We start from the raw sequence: 17673 nt of genomic DNA on the forward strand, positions 1-17673 counted from the left end.
AAGGCAGATGTTAATTTTTGTTCGCTTTAGATTTTCGGGTCTAAGCTACATAATAACTATTGGTTTAGATGGCTCTCTATAAACTTCACTTGTCATAAATTTTATTAGTTTCAGAGGTACAGAGTAGAACACTGTCCGTAAGCACTATTTATCTCTGGCAATCTATTTTCTGCTATTGCTGGCATTTATTAATCGTGGACACTACATTCTGATAAGTAACCTGAGAACTACATGTACTTTTTCTCTCGTAGCGCTTCTACTGTTGTGAAGAAATTTGTGTTGTCGTCTTACCCAACAGCAAGGAGAACTGGATATCAGGCCGTAGAAGGCGACATCAGTGTGAGGTTAAGCTGTTCGCCCGTCTCGGTATCTTCTCAGGTTCCTGTGAAATAGAAAAGGAAGTCTCAGTCTTGATTTTAGAACCATGAGTGTAACTGGTGACTGGGAATTTTTTTCCGCTCGCAGCGTTACAGAATAGAATGAGGCGTCTCTCATTTACTGATTGCATTAGAAGACAGTGCGCTCAGCTTCCATATTTAAACGACTAATATCTACGTATATTAACAAATCTCTGTGACTCTGGTATGTATGAGTTAGCGTATGGAAGAGTCAGCATTCAACTCCACATAATGGCGACCATCAGTGATAAGATGTCAAGAAATTTTTTTCCTCTGGTTCCCCAGAGACTCGAATTGTTTCTTACTCATAAACACTTGAATGATAGTCGTCTGCCTTGGGTCATTAGTGTATATATCGTCAGGCACACAATAAAAACTGGAGAGACGTATGTAATTTTCCAGAAACTTGTGTGGTTGTAGAGCGCTGACCCTATAACAGCAACGTAGTTGGTTTCCGATCGAAAAAAAAAAAAAAAATCTTTGTAAAAGCTATGGACTCCAGTCAAAGTGATAATTCATTATCATTGCTCCATTTTACAGTGTTGTCCAGCACTTGTCATTTCAGTGGACGCGCTGTCCCTGCGGATACGCTGCAAGTCCGTAAATCAGATGGAGCGCGGGGGCTCGAACGCCGACCCGCGAGCAGCGAGTCCTGCCAGGCCGACAGCGGCAGCCGGGCGGTTTGCACGGCCAGCGGCGAGCCACGTGCTGAGCTGCGTCCTCGCGCCGCTTTCGTTACGATCGCCGAGTATGGGCGCCGTTATAGCACGAGATGGATCTCCGCATCTGCCATCTTAGCACCGGAGCGCCAGCGGAGGACGATGTACGCCGCTAATTGGTCGTTACATTAACTAGCGAGTGTGCAACGCATTAGAGAGACGCTGCGTTGCAAGCAACGCACTGAAAGCCTACGTCATTGATGGGCATCCGTCTTAGCATAAAGGACTGCTTTTTGTCTTCTGAAGATATTTAGGTGAAATATCAGGCATTGCTGCCAGCGCTGTGCCTTGACTTTCAAGTAGGCTCAGTTTTTCTGCAGAACAGTGTTGCTTATAGTGTTAAGAGGGATACTTTATAATGTGTTAAGTACTCTAATTTCCTCACACGCCAAAATATAACGTCGGTGTGCCTTCCTCAGTGGAAATATATCCTACATTTATCCTATTTTGCAAATAGAAATACTATCGTTTAGGGCTAGTAAATATTTGCAGTGAAATATTTCGCAATAGCTGCGAAATATGGAAAATGACAACACTGCATACTTTTAGGCACGTTACCCGATTTTCACGTGAAAATGGATAGTGTATAGTGTTGTGTGACTTAGTCTTCAGTTTTATCGAATGAAACAAGTTTCGAGAAACACATGGCAGCACTAAGAAACAAAACAAAAATATGCATGAAACTAAACACCATATTAATAATACAAGTTTCAGAATTCCACACAGCCAACCTAAATATAAAAACTAGTCTCCTCGAAATACTCAAAATATGCAAACACTAAAGAAATCAGTCTGAGTGCATTCTACGCAACAAAAATGACAACACTCGCAACAGTATCGTCGCTGTTTTTAACAGCAGCTTACACTATTAAATTTACACGCAGACACACACGCATAAGCACGCGTGCATACACATACACACACACACACACACACACACACACACACACACACACACAAAAAAAAATCGACTCCCTCGTCACGTTGTTCATATTTACCAACAGTTAGTTACTTTCATGTTTCCATGATACCTTGTACATGAGCAATTGACTGGCCTGACTCACAAAACCCGATAGAACCACCCACACACCACCAGTTAGTGCCCCTGTCAAATGGGTGTTCCTCAAGAGAGACCTCAGGTGCATTCAGTGTATAGCTGGAGTCAGGCCAAACAAACACTGCTCATTGCGTCGTTCATGCGACGACCAGTAGGGACGGAAAGTCTCAGTTTCCTTCCCATTACAAACACAATGATTTTAAACTGAAATTTTACATGTCCGTTCGGTAGCTTTGCCCCACATTAGGTTAATGCGATATTCGCTTTGATATTAACAGGGATGGTGAAACACGAAGAATAACTGTACTGCAGCACCAATGACTAACTTGTGTCATATATATCATTTTTGTCACTGATGTTAATATAATTTTCTGGTATGTTACTTACATTCCATGCATCTACCTTCGCTGTTATGATTAATATAATGGGTACAAAATATCAAGTTGAATAAACTTTACAGAAAAGTGTCTGTGACCACTTACATTTTCGTTCATTAGCGCAAGCAAAGGTCTCCATGTGAGACTTGCTCAAAAATAATGATTTGTTTCGTTATATGTTCTTTGGAGTTATTAGACTCTAGATGCCTTCTTTGCTCCTTCCGGTGACAACAGATTGTCGTATGTACGCGATATAACATGACAGATAAGGGGATCTGTGACCACTGGTGGAATCATTACGTTTAGATTTATACTTTTAGTTTTACATCAACAATTTAGTTCATCCTTTCAATCAAAGACCTCCATAAAACTTCGAGCTCTGTACTGAAGTACTATTTTGTTTTCTCTTCTCCTGCCGTATAGTACCACAGGTCACAGCGTACCAAAGTCGTAGGGCAACACGTACATGACGTATTGCTCCACATAAATCTACCTGGTGACAGTGGTTTAAATATTCGAAATGCGTCGTGGAAATAATTAAATTGCGACTGATAACAGAGAAAATTTGTTGCCTCATTCGGTATCATCCTAACAGTCACGCTAAACCGCAACCAGAACTGTCCTCATTTAAAGCATGCAGTTTTAGAAAACCATATGTCTGCTTCCAGGAAAAATTTCGATAGAATTAGGGGTAAGCCTGATTTTCATTACTAAATCTCTCCAATGAAGTCGTCCACAGCCGGTAGTCAAGTGGCTAGCCTTGCTGCCTCTGGATCACACGGTCCCAGGTTCCATTCCCGACCAGCTTGAGGATTTTCTCTGCAAGGGGACTGGGTGTTTGTGTTGTCCTCATCATTTCATCATCATCATTCGTGACAGTGGTTAGACTGGACTGTGTAAAAATTGGGTCTTTGTACGGGCACTGATGAGCGCGCAGTTGAGCGCCCCACAAACCAAACATCATCATCTTCATCCAGTAACATCATGGATTGTAAATATTTACATCAGTATCTTTGTGGATAAAAAAGAAGTTACGAGCATTTGTCATTCCGAAACCCACACTCCGCTTTACGTACCTAAGACTTTGTTTCCATATCGTTAAACTCCTTGCGAACACTATGTAGGGGATGTATCTTCCGGGGGGTGTACCCGGACACGACGAAGTTTGAAATCATGAAGATGTAAACTAATTATTTATTATATACCTGTATGTAGTTGCATTATACCTATATATCATGACGCATCTGATGATTAAGGAGTCTTTGTAATTCTTCACTATTATACTATTGGACATTTGAATCCCGGCCTCATAAACGAGATTTAAATTATAAAAGCATATCTGTTGATTCTGCTGATGAATTGTTGAATTTTGCCAGAAGTTGGTTATGGCAAGGATCAGTATGTGCGAACTACGTCGTCGTGCAGAAAAGAAAGTCATTTAGTGTGATTCCAAGTGCCAAATAGTAGCCCTAATGCCAAAAATGCCGTAAGACACAGACGAAACGAAGTACATTAGTGGAATAGATGGTCTCTGTAACTGAAGGTAATTGGCTTGCTGCACTGCTCTTTATTTTGCCAGTTTCCCAGTAAATTCTTAGTGAGACTGGATGAGACAGTCGAGTGGTTAAACACATGGTTTGTAGTCCCTGAGCTGTCCTTGGCCGCTTCTTTCGTAGTACTTCTCCATCGGTCACAGCGTCCTGGCTGCAGGAACCCTGCGTCGACGACGCCTAAATCCTAGGCTTTTTTATTTATTCGGCAACGGCCTTGCCACAGTAGATACACCGGTTCCCGTGAGATCACCGAAGTTGAGCGCTGTTGGGCGTGGCCGGCACTTGGATGGATGACCATCCAGCCGCCATGCGCTGTTGCCATTTTTCGGGGTGCACTCAGCCTCGTGATGCCAATTGAGGAGCTACTCGACCGAATAGTAGCGGCTTCGGTCAATAATACCATCATAACGACCGGGAGAGCGGTGTGCTGACCCCACCGCCCTCCTATCCTTATCCTCCTCGGGGGAAGACACGGCGGTCGGATGGTCCCGATAGGCCACTCGTGGCCTGAAGACTGAGTAGTGAGTTTATTTATTCCCTTATTTCGATAGCATTTCTGTATTCATTACAAGAAATTCTAGCCGTGTAGTAGCTGCCTTCTTAATCGCCATAATCACTGTCAGATGCCAGGGGGAGAATTTCACCCTTTTCCTAAAATCGTTTAAGCTACGTTACAGCGTCAGCTGTGGGGGGTCCCTCAGGAGCGCACACACTGTCGGTCGCCGCACGGACGCCTCGCGGCGTCGAGGCACGCGACATACGGCATGCGTGTGCGCCGGTTGGCCAGCCAAGCGTCCGTCATGTCCAGCACCGGCAGACCGCGAAAATACCACCGTTCTGCCTGGCGGCAGGTGCGAACAGCGGCAAAAATGAGCCGCGGTGAACGCCACCCGCATGGCTGACCGGCAGGCGCTGCTGCAACGTCTTCATCCGTGTCTAGCCGTACTTCCTTACTCACTTCTGTACAGGTAGTAACAGGCGACGGGGGACTGGTTCCAGGCTAGGCGCATACTGAGACGCGCATGCGGCGTCCGGCGCGGCGCAGGGCAGCGCGCGTTTTCATAATGTAACAAAATTGGGACGCGACACGATCGTGACGCATCTCGCGCCTACGCCAGGTCGCCTGGCGTCGTGTACATTATCGCGCGATAACGCCAACTGCCCCGGATCTACTCCCACCTCGAACATACGTGTGAGTTTCAAGTGCCTCGTTGCTACCGGGTACAGCTACTCACAGAGGTCTATTGTGGGCTGCTATTATCGTATGGCAGCGAAAATTGTAGATTTTCTAATGCGCTAATGTGGAACCGATTTACGATGGAAAAAATTAACCGTAAATTTGGCCGTCAGGTGCAAATGTGGCGCTATGAAAGCAGGGAAAAACAAAATGTGGTAAGGTCTTATGGGACCAAAATGTTGAGGTCCTCGGTCCCTAAGCTTACACTCTATATGTAATTTAGCTTAAACTAACTTACGCTAAGGACGACATATACACTCATGCCCGAGGGAGGACTCTAACCTCTGACAGGGGGAGCTTCGCGGACCGTGACAAGACGCCACAGACCGCGCGGCTACCACGCGCGTCGAAACAAGGAAGACGTAATGAAATGTTCCCTTACGTAGTGGATTAATAACGGGACATGGGTAGAAGGGACCAAACAAGTGAGAAAGGTGTAATTTTGATATTATTTCTAACCGCCGCTCGACAGTTTGTTGAATATGAGCATAGGAGAGTCGACGAGTTGTTGTACCTGGTGGCCAAAACTGGGATTCAGTTTTTTCCGCAGCAGATCGGTTCCGCATTAACGCATTAGAGTATCTACCAAGTTTCTCAGTCATGCGATAGTTAAAGCCCACACTGGACCCTTTGATTATAACCACCTGGTAGGTGTGTTAGAGAAAGAACCACAGAAACGATTACTCACGTGTGGGGGGGGGGGGGGAGGGGGGGAGCCCTCAGAAAAAAGTAAATGACAATAAAAACATTTCAAAGCTATTTGAATCAGTTTTCATTGGTTATATTCTGTACTTAATTTCAGTTCATCTATTTAGTCGTTAAATTACCGAACTATCAGTTTAATATGTCACAGCTGCGAAATACTAACGCGAATTCCTTACACACGAAGACTGGTAGATGCCGACCTCGGGGAAGATCAGTTTGGATTCCGTAGAAGTATTGGGACACATGAATCAATACTGACCCTACGACGTATCTTAGAAAATAGATTAAGGAAAGGCAAACCTACGTTTCTGGCATCTGTAGACTTAGACAAAGCTTTTGATAATGTTGACTGGAATACTCTCTTTCAAATTCTGACGGTGTCATGGGTAAAATACAGGGAGCGAAAGGTTATTTACAATTTGTACAGAAACCAGATGGCAGTTATAAGAGTCGAGGGACATGAAAGGGAACCAGTGGTTGGAGGGGGGTGAGACAGGGTTGTAGCCTCTCTCCGATGTTATTCAATCTGTTTATTGAGCCAGCAGTAAAGGAAACAAACGAAAAATTCGGGGTAGGTATTAAAATACACGGAGAAGAAATAAAAACTTTTAGGTTCGCCGATGACATTGTAATTCTGTCAGAGACAGCAAAGGACTTGGAGGAGCAGTTGAAACAAATGGACAGTGTCTTGAAAGGAGGATATAAGATGAACATCAACAAAAGCAAAATGAGGATAATGGAATGTAGTCGAATTAAGTCGGGTGATGCTGAGGGAATTAGGTTAGGAAATGAGACGCTTAAAGTAGTAAATGAGTTTTGCTATTTGGGGTTGGCAAAATAACTGATGATGGTCGAAGCAGAGAGGATATAAAATGTAGTCTGGCAATGGCAAGGAAAGCGTTTCTGAAGAAGAGAAATTTGGTAACATCGAGTATAGATTTAAGTGTCAGGAAGTCGTTTCTGAAAGTGTTTGTATGGAGTGTAGCCACGTATGGAAGTGAAACATGGACGATAAATAGTTTGCACAAGAAGAGAATAGAAGCTTTCGAAATGTGGTGCTACAGAAGAATGCTAAAGATTAGATGGGTAGATCACATAGCTAATGAGGAGGTACTGAATAGAATTTCAGTCGCAGAACTCAACGTAACATTAATTTTCGCAGGAATTGCGTAGCGGAGCCAGGAATCTGCCATTCTGAAAGCTTCATAGCATTCACTGAAAACCATATAAATAAATTGGCGAAAATACCGGATCTGGGTTTTACAAGTCTTATTGGAACCGAAATTCTTTCTTCGAACAGACAAATAAGTAAAATATCTCTTTTACAGAGATTCTGATATGACATACTGTTCTATAACTACCGAGGATATTGCACACAGTACATTCTTCCAGGCGAAAAAAAGACAGAGAAGTAAACTGGTGACAAATTTCTTTGTAGAACAGTCACTAGAGAGAAAACAAAGTAGCATTCGAACAACAGAGACTCACGTATGCACCGTCCTTCCTCTATTCTGAAATGTTTTAAAATGATTCTGATGACTATGCGTGTGAATCATAATAATTCAGTCTTCCGAACCGAGTCTGGTCTGTTGAAATTTCGACCTCTTTCGAGCAAACCTAGTGCCAGTGAGCGCACAATGTGTCTGCTCCTCAAGGAACTCAGAATGCTCGAAATTACGTGAAAATAGGCATTTTTTTTATAAGTGTGACAGGCGGCCTGTGATAACAAGAATCTATTAACTGCCGGCCGCTGTGGCCGAGCGGTTCTAGGTGCATCAGTCCGGAACCGCGCTGCTGCTGCTACGGTCGCAGGTTCGAATCCTGCCTCGGGCATGGATGTGTATGATGTCCTTAGGTTAGTTAGGTATAAGTAGTTCTAAGTCAACGGGACTGATGACCTCAGATGGTAAGTCCCATAGTGCTTGAACCATCTATTAGCTATGACATAAAAAAAATGGATTTGAATCTGCGACCGTAGCGGTCGCGCGGTTCCAGACTGTAGCACCTAGAACCGCTCGGCCACACTGGTCGGATATGACGTAAAAGCAAGCAAAAGAATTGTATAGTCTGAGCAGAATCGCAACACTTTATAGACGCAAACGGAACAGACATTCGAATGAAAATTATTTCATAAACTTACGGGTGTTATGAAGAAGACAAATTCTTGCGTAACCACCGTGCCGCGTTCTGTGAGCTTCCATTAAGATGGGGGACAGTCCACTGCAGGAGCTATAAAGCAGCTTTTAATTACGTAAATTCTCCAAAGGTGCTCTTTTTTGTAATATGTAAGTTTCGTAAAATACTACTGCTGGTTTTGCAATTTAGTGCTTTGTTTATAATTTCACCAAGAACAGTTAGTTGTCCTATAAGATATAAAAAGCGATATATTTCCTGTTGAAAGCGTGAAGTTGCTTATTAGGATTTGTAAAGTATCTTTATTGGCTTACGTGGCACTTTGTCGCACTCCATTTCTTGAACGTATCAAACCTACCAAGAATCTTAGCGTAGGAAAAAGAGAGAAAGGTGGCTTATTGGAAATAAAGCAACTTCCTCTCTATTTCCTTGGCTCATATTCTTGTTAGGTTTGATACGTCCAAGAAATGGTCTGCCAGAAAATGCTACGTAAGCAAGCTTGTTATCAACGACTATTAAAAATCAGAATTGTCGGCATCATGCAATTACTGTTGCTAAAAAGGTCATGGGAAACTGCTAAGTGTGCATAGTATTATTCTGCAGTAGGATTTTCGACTTTTACTTCGTCGTGAAAACAGGAGAAGGAGAGCTCTTTGGAAAGTCCGAATGCAGGTCAGCCCGTCGCTGCGCCATCACAGCCGGGGATGACTTGACACGGACTCTGCTCTGACGTCATCTGGACCCTCATCCGCGACGTGATTCAGAGCGGTTTTCCAACGTTCCGCCGCTCCACTGCAGTTCCCGTAAGCAGTCCTGCTGGGTGTGCAGTCCTGTTTACTGACCTTTAGGGATAATTGAGCAGGTAATTGATGCCATCCAGCGTATCAACAGGTGACTTAGCTGACGTCAACTGCGAGGCGTTTCCAGATGACACACGAATCCGGGGACAGGAATTTGTCAATATGTGTCACACAGTTCTTCTACGCTTCCATTAACTAGAGCTTCTTATTTGCTGGTAGTCAAAAGTGTTCCTATCCATATGATTTTCTCTGCAGTAAGGAAATCGCTTTCATAACCTGGTGTTAGGCGTAGCTAAGTAAGAAGGCTGTCCTCGCATCAACTTCGCCTCTACGAATGGTCTAGAATGTAGTCCACTTAGAATGCTCCATAAATCGTGAATCGGTATCAGTAAGAAATAAGGAAAACTATTCCTCAACGATCGTTATACAGTATAAAAAAAATATTTATTACAAGGCGCAGCTGAAAAGTTAGGTGAATGGACAGGGATATAAAATGACAACAATCGTTAAAATTGCGCGCATTACGTCGAATGCGCCAAACATATAATTTTTTGTACTACGATCAGCCGAGAGAAGTGAATATGAAGACTCGTGTCGTAGCGAACATGTGCAATCCATAGAAATTAAATTTTGTTAGAAATTTTGAAGAACTTATGTGAACAGAAACCGTGATGAGAATATTTGTTTACTACTGACTGAAATGGTCACGCGGGCAAAAAAAAAAGCTGTTAGTACTGCACCGCGTTCGGATCGATCGTCACCAAGCTAAAGGACACACAACATGGAGGAAAAAAAGAATCGGTTACTCTGAGAAATCCAGCTGAGGAGTTGGGAATGACAGGTTTAACGTAACTATTCCAAGAACATGAGTAAAACTTAAGATACACCTTTTGTTTGCGAAGCACAAATTGAATGACGAGCAGAATACGATGCAGATGGCCACCACTCGATATTTTATTGACACGTCAGAGATTCGTTTCTCCTGTAAACCACCATCACAGAGAGTGAGAAGAACTGCTACGAATCGGGTTTAGAGTGGGCTACATCACATTTCGGTGGAAATCCTCTATTAATTCGAAGACACATTTACGTAATATGGAAAAAGTTTATTGCGACCGCTGGGGACTACTTTGTTAGCAGATAAGGCATATTCTTTGTATCTTACGTCTATTTAGCTCTACCGTATTATTAAACATTCTTATTAGGCGTACCTTCTACAACTAACACGTTTGTATACGAGCTGAAACTTCCTTTACTAGAGGATAAAGGTATGTTGCTTTGCAGCTTGTGTCTATTTTGCTTGACAGTATAATTCAGCATAGTTATTAGCCATACCGTACTTTTCTATTAAAACTTCCTGGTAAATTAAATCTGTGTGCCGGATTGAGACCTGAATTTGTAGCAGAACTTGTGTGAAGACTGGAATGTAGGAGATGAGATATTGTTGGAAGTAAAGCTGTAGGGATGGGTCGTGGGTCGTACGTCGTCAGTAGAGCACTTACCCGCGGAAGAAAAATGTCCCGAGTTCGAGTCTCGGTCCAGCACACAGATTTAATACGTGAGGAAGTTTCATATGAGCGTACACTCCACAACACAGTGAAAAATTCATTCTGCACCATCTGTGTTACCTATCACAGAGAATGCAAATAGGGAAGTCGGTTACAGCACGGGAAGGGCAGACGCTGTCCCAACGAAGAAACTGAGGCTCGATCACTACCGACCACATAAACGAAACACTATTAAAACCTCATCTCCAGGGCCCACGTCTCCGCTCCTGCCCTCACGATGGCTGATGGCAGATTCCCACTGTCGCGAGCTCCAAACTGCTGCACGAAGTTTTTTAAAATTTAGTCATTTCAGCTAGTGAGAACCAAGAGCAGAATGTGGGCGTTTTCATTGCCCATTCCCTGCTCCCACTCACATTGCATGTACCTCGCAGTACCTTTAGAACTTATTCTGTAACGTGTATCGAAAACACTGGCCGTCAGGGGAAATCACAAACCTGTTAGCCAACCCTGCACGCCCTGGTCACAATCCAATTAGGAATAGGTGGTGACCAGCGCAACACCTCCAGGCTGTGGAACACCTCCTTACCCCAGCACAATACTTAAGTAAGAGTCGATTACAGACTCAGTTAAGTATGCGTATCTTCATGAAGACTCACAGCCGCCCGTTGTGGCCGAGCGGTTCTAGGTGTTTCAGTCTGGAATAGCGTGACCGGTACGGTCGCAGGTTCGAATCCTGCCTCGGGCACGGATGTGTGTGATGTCCTTAGGTTAGTTAGGTTTAAGTAGTTTTAAGTTATAGGGGACTGATGACCTCAGATGATAAGTCCCATAGTGCTCAGAGCCATTTGAACCATTTTTGAAGACTCACAAACATATTAAAAATGAAGCTCACAGATTGATGAAGGTAATCAAGACGATCAGGACACTCAAACAGGTGGCGAAAGTCGCTGGGTATAAGTACGTTATTACTGGACCAGTAGACGACATGAGCCAGTCAAGAGAAACAACACATAGGTCTATAAATAATCAGAGTAAGCTAATGAAAAAATAAAACACGTAATTGATGGCGAGCGATAGAGATACTAACGATTGCACATGGCAGTTAATCGCGGCAGATTGCCATTGCGGAGACACGGGGCTTCGGTGGATTGAAAGTGATCGTAATTACGAGTGGCTATCATAATACCTGAAGATCTGATTGTCGCAACTAGTGAGCAACAAGATCGTAAATTATTTCTCCGACTAACCGCCAACCCTTATCTGCCTACAGCACTAAGTTAACGACTCACTAGAAGAGTCACGGGGACGAAGAATAAGCTGTTGACGCTGCACCACGTTCGCATCGATCGCCACCAAGCAAAATGACAGACAACATAGAGAAAAAAAAAATCCGGTGACTGTGAGAAAACCATCAGAGGAGTTGGGAATTACCAATGCCAGTTTTTACGTCACCATTCACAAGCATGTGAGTAAAACTTAAGGTACACTTCTGATGTGTGAAGCACAAATTGACCGACGAGCAGTGTACAATGCGGATGGTCAACACTCGAGATTTTATTCATAAATCAAGAGATTCTTTTTTTTCTGTAAACCACTATCACAAAGAGAGAGAAGAGATGCTACTAGTACGGTATAACGTGGGCTACTGTCTCAACATGGCGCCTAAAAGGTAGGACCATGTTATCTGCGAACTATAGTACCCATTTAAACGAGCCTTAAGGCCGGACGAATTTGGGCCCAGCGGGACAGAGCTCTTGCCTTGCGGATTATTTAAAACCACGGGTTTCGAAGAAATCGTTCACCTGAGCCGAAGGCTGTACTTTTTATTTCCTCATCTGCACAGTTTTGGGCAGGTGGTTTAGATGTGTTAGGCTGCCAGTCACTGACTTCTTCGAGGGTCACACCCGCTTCTCTGGCGCCTCTCTGGTCTTTACATGTGCGGAGGACAACTCAAGCGTAACACGGAGGGCTTCCCTACAACTGAAAACGCCATCTTGGGGGAAATGGCTAACTTGTATTACGTCCAAAAAAAAGTATGGAAAATGCATTTATGCCAGGGCATCATTATTGTCTATTTAGTACATCTAGTTCGCCCTCGAAACACATCTCAAGCCACGAATTAAGTTAGAGACTAATTGCTAGCCTCAAAGGTCCGTCTGCGTAGCTGACTACAACCTTTGTTAGATTCTCGGTACACGGTTTTTTTCCTTATTTTTCAGCCATGTGATGCCATTTGAGGAGCTACTTTACCAAGTAGTAGCAACACAGCGACCGGGAGTGCAGAGCGCTGACTTCCCAACCCTCCGTATCACACCCAAATGACGCCATTGGCTGATGGATGACAAGGCGGTCGGTCGGCATCGATTGTCCAGTGTGTGGCTAATTCTGATGTTGCAACAGTAGTCTGCCGTCCCTGGAGAGCGCGGCATCACACCTGGACTGCCTTTTTGTGAACCAGTCAGTAACGTTCCGCTTATTGACGCGTAAGGCAGAGGATTCGTGCTACATATCGGGTATACTAGGCCAGCTGGCACTCGGGTACGCATTGCGCAGTCCGCCGCCCACCCGCCTCCCGCCGACGACGTGCCGTGGGCGGGCTACTCCTCACACGGAGAGCGGCGTGGCCAGAGCTCTTATTGATGGCCGCCGAGAACAAGGTCGTCGCTCTGCAGATGTCGGCCATTAGTATTAATTAAGGGTCGCGCTGCCCGGGCGCTGGGTTGGACCAGGGAGGCGAGCTCTCTGAGCCGGCCGGGGTAGCGGCGCGCGACTCCCCACTGTTTGCCTGTGTATGTTATCCGTGCCGCGCGAGCGCTACAAAATAGCGAGGGAAAAAAAGTGCCGCTGCGAGAGCATTTTAACTCGTTCGTCATGCTGGATCCGAAGAGCGGCCGACGTAAGTGTTTATTTTGCCGTGGAGCGCGGGCCGAGTGAATAGTAGTCCACGCGATCATACAACCAGTTCCGAGGCCCGCAAAAAACCTCTAGAGACGGCCGGCAGCACACACACGCCCGCGGCGCACTCTGCTCATCAGCGCGGAGCGCGTGGGTCCCAGACGTCGGTAACCGGGCGTCTCACAAGTGTGGGCTGCAGCCGAGCTCCATTTCTGCTACTGCTGCTGCTAACGCGGTACTGCGGAAGACGGCGTCGATTCGTTCTGAAAGCATATTGGAGTTGCACGCGTTTAATGAGTAGTAGTTCATCAGAGGGCCCTCACTGCAGCCAATTGTAATGATGCTCAGCCTTTAATAACCTGAAATTACCCCACACACAGCCCGTTTACAGCTAATTATCTTGCGCACGTGCAATCAGAATTCGCCGTGTCTTTCCCTTAAAACCATGATAATGGTCCTCGAGAGGTCTACATCTCGTGTTAACGTTGCAGCCTCCTGCGGTACGAACAGCGGTCCTCCAAAAATGTTTCTAGTGTTTCTTTAACCTGTCACCGATTAAGTGGCCAGTATATAGTTGCAGGAATTCTGCTTCTTATGATTTCTTCCTCACACAGTTATTAATGATCGCTCAGAGACAGAGATGGAAAAGAACACCTCAAACGTCGATACCCTTCAACAAAGATACAATCAATTAACGGCCGTTAAACTTTTAAATTTTTCATCCTGATATACACAATATTCCAGTAATACAATTTAAAAGTCATTCTGCCACAGTTAAAGTACTTTTCACTCTAAGAGAGATTTTCTTGACAACGACGTATGGATGTTTAAGTAGTTCTAAGTCAAGGGGACTGATGACCTCAGATGCTTAGAGCCATTTCAACAATCTGTTAGCTATGACGTAAAAAAATGGACTTTAACCTGCGACCGTAGCGGTCGCGCGGTTCCAGACTGTAGCACCTAGAACCGCTCGGCCCCACGCCCGACTATGACGTAAAAGCAGGCAAAAGAAGGGTATAGTATGAGCAGAATCGCAACACTTTATAGATGCAAGCGGAACAGACATTCGAATGAAAATTATTTCATAAACTTACGGGCGTTATCAAGAAGACAAATACTTGCGTAACCACCGTGACCCGTTCTGTGAGCTTCCATTAAGATGGGGGACAGTCCACTGCAGGAACTATAACACAGCTCTTAATTACGTAAATTCTCCAAAGGTGCTCTTTTTTATAAAATGTAAGTTTCGTAATATACTACTGCTGGTTTTGCAATTTAGCGCTTTGTTCATAATTTCCCCAAGAACAGTTAGTAGTCCTATAAGACATAAAAGGCGATATATTTCCTGTTGAAACCGTGAAGTTGCTTTTTAGGATTTGTAAAGTATCTTTATTGGCTTACGTGGCATTTTGTCGCACCTTTCTTGGACGCATCAAACTCCTTAAACACTCCTAAATTGCGTATAAGCTTCATCAGATGAACAGGTATTAGGAGGAAAAGAGGAAAGGATGGAACAGATGTTGCTTTCGGTGGCAGAGACGTCACTACTAACGCGACAGTGGCTCAGTTGGACGAGGACGAGTTGTCTGGGCCACGGAATGGTTCTGTCATTCGTCTGACATAAAAGGAATGGAAAACTAAAGGAATAAATCGGCATAGCATCCTGTTCTCTCCGAATACGATTTCTGTTCCTAATCTATTATTCGCAGCCATACAATTTTGATAGCGGCCTCAGACTCCTTGCGGATGGTGACGATATCTATAATGAAGCACTGTCCGAAAAAATAAGCATAAATATCCAGGCAGATCTTCATAATATTTCAAAGTGGTGCAGAGACCAGCAGCTTGCTTTAAATGTTCAAAGCTATACAATTTTGCACTTCACAAATCGGATAAATTTAGTGTCCTCTCACTACAATATTAATGGCACATTTGAAATCATTGGAATCAGTCAACACGCTGGGAAGGGATGTGAAATGGATGATCAGCCGTAAGTAACAGTGTGATACATCCGTGAATATTGTTTGAGTATGTGGGACCCATAACAAATAAGACTAAACCAGAGTACTGAACGTTTATAAAGAGGGGCAGTACGAAGCGTTACAAGTTTGTTTGGCTTATAGGAAATCGTGACGGAAATGCTGAATCCTTGAAATGCAGGCGCTTGAAGATAGACATCATCTACCTCGCGAAAGACTACTTACATGTTTTGAGAAGTAGCTTCAAGCGAGCAATTCAGGAAAACGTTACGAAATTCTACGAATCGTCCTCGTAGGGGTCAAAAATACAATATTAAACTACTTAACAACGCCCACGGTTTATCCTCGCATTGAAAAGGAAGAGCAGTGGGATGTATCGTCTGTCATGCACTTCGCAGTGGTTTGCTCATAGCAGATGCCATTTCCCTTGCTAGTGCAACAGGTAGACTTTCAATGTAGGAAATCGTCTAGTCCAAATTGTTGCTATGAAACTTTCATGGCCGGCCGAAGTGGCCGCGCGGTTCTGGCGCTGCAGTCTGGAACCGCGAGACCGCTACGGTCGCAGGTTCGAATCCTGCCTCGGGCATGGATGTGTGTGATGTCCTTAGGTTAGTTAGGTTTAACTAGTTCTAAGTTCTAGGGGACTAATGACCTCAGCAGTTGAGTCCCATAGTGCTCAGAGCCATTTGAACCATTTGAACCAAACTTTCACAAGAACAATGACAGTCATCCACAATGCCGTAAGAAAAGCTTTACAGTTTACGTATTAGATAAAACTTACAGAAATATCAGGTAGAGTAAAGTAGAAAATTAATGGAGACTGTTCTTAATGGTAACTGAGGTAATTCGTACAGGAAAATTCCATCACAATTCGAGTAAGCAGACAACGAATCCATATACTAAATTAATTAGCAGTAAAATATGACAACCGAATTTGCTTATATGACTATGAAATTTCCTCCCTCTTGTCTACGCCAAATTCTTCCGTTTCATCTGTGCGTTATTATTTGAGAAATATGTACACAGTACTGATTTCACCACTTTTCATCACTATACGGTATTTAATAAACACATATCCCTACCTATGTTACCATCAGGGGACGTAAAATAAAACTAATTTCGCAAAGTTGAATACACTCATTTAAATTTGCTACTACAAGAAACAACGTTTTCCTGTGTCTCGAAAAGCACAGTAACGCGTGTTTGGGACACGATGACCTTATCCAGATGTCAGTGGAAGCAATATTATCATCCGATCGGCCTCCGTTCTGGTTATGACGTCATGGTGAAAACTGAGGAGGTCGCTCAGCCGTCAGCCCGGGCAAAAAGAGAAATCCGCTAACTCTGGAGCGAGGTTAAATATGCAAACCGTTCCTGTGAACGACCCTTTCTTTGAAAAATTTATAATTAAGTTTGTTTCTTACAAGGCCTCTACTGCAGTATAGAACCTGAAATACTGCTTCCCATTACCGTTTCTGTCACGACTGGCAACGTACGCTCTCCCATCAGAACGAGAAAAGCGTCACGATATAAGGCACAGAAGCAGGTCCGTGCTGTCTCGATTCACCTTCTGATGTTGGAAGCGCGAGTCGATTCAGTTTTCGTAGTAAACATAAAAGATTATTTTCTTCTTAGTCTTATTAAGTCTGCGGTTTTGGATGAATGTAACCAGACTTAAACATACAGCAAGCAGTGCGTATATTCATCTATTTTCGAAAGGTTAATTTCGTGTGCCGAGCTTCCAACACATTTTGCTACGTAATCTATGTAGTACACTAACAAAGTATGTACCCCTCCGATTTCGTTAGTTGTCAGATCTGAATATAGCTTCTCTGAATAGGATGTGATCGTGATGTTGTAATGGCTACTTTATCGAAGTGAAGGAACATGAAGTTATGGTGTACCACACGATCTCCACAAGGAAACTCCCTGCCACTGATAGATCTAGGTTTATTGACTATCAGTCTAAACGATACATCATCTTAAGCGTTTTCTGATTTTTTAAAAAATGTTATTGTGAGATTGAAGAGTCTCATTCAGCTACCAAGGTTTTGAGCAGCCATTTATATTGGTGAAAGAATGTGAACTTCACTTCGAGAGGAGCAGCTTTCTTTTCTCCATAACATTCGGTGCTACAATATGGGCACAGTAATAGGAGAAGCATTTCGTCACCATTTATGACGAAGATAACCGCGTGAAAATCAGTCGTCCCCGCGGTGTCATGAATACTAGACACATTAGAAATGTGTGTTGGCCACATCTGCCTAACATAGGGGAAAGCACTGTACCTGGAGGACAGTGTACCAGTGAAT

This window comes from Schistocerca americana, chromosome 2, assembly GCF_021461395.2.
Source record: "Schistocerca americana isolate TAMUIC-IGC-003095 chromosome 2, iqSchAmer2.1, whole genome shotgun sequence".
In the NCBI taxonomy this organism is placed as follows: Eukaryota; Metazoa; Arthropoda; class Insecta; order Orthoptera; family Acrididae; genus Schistocerca; species Schistocerca americana.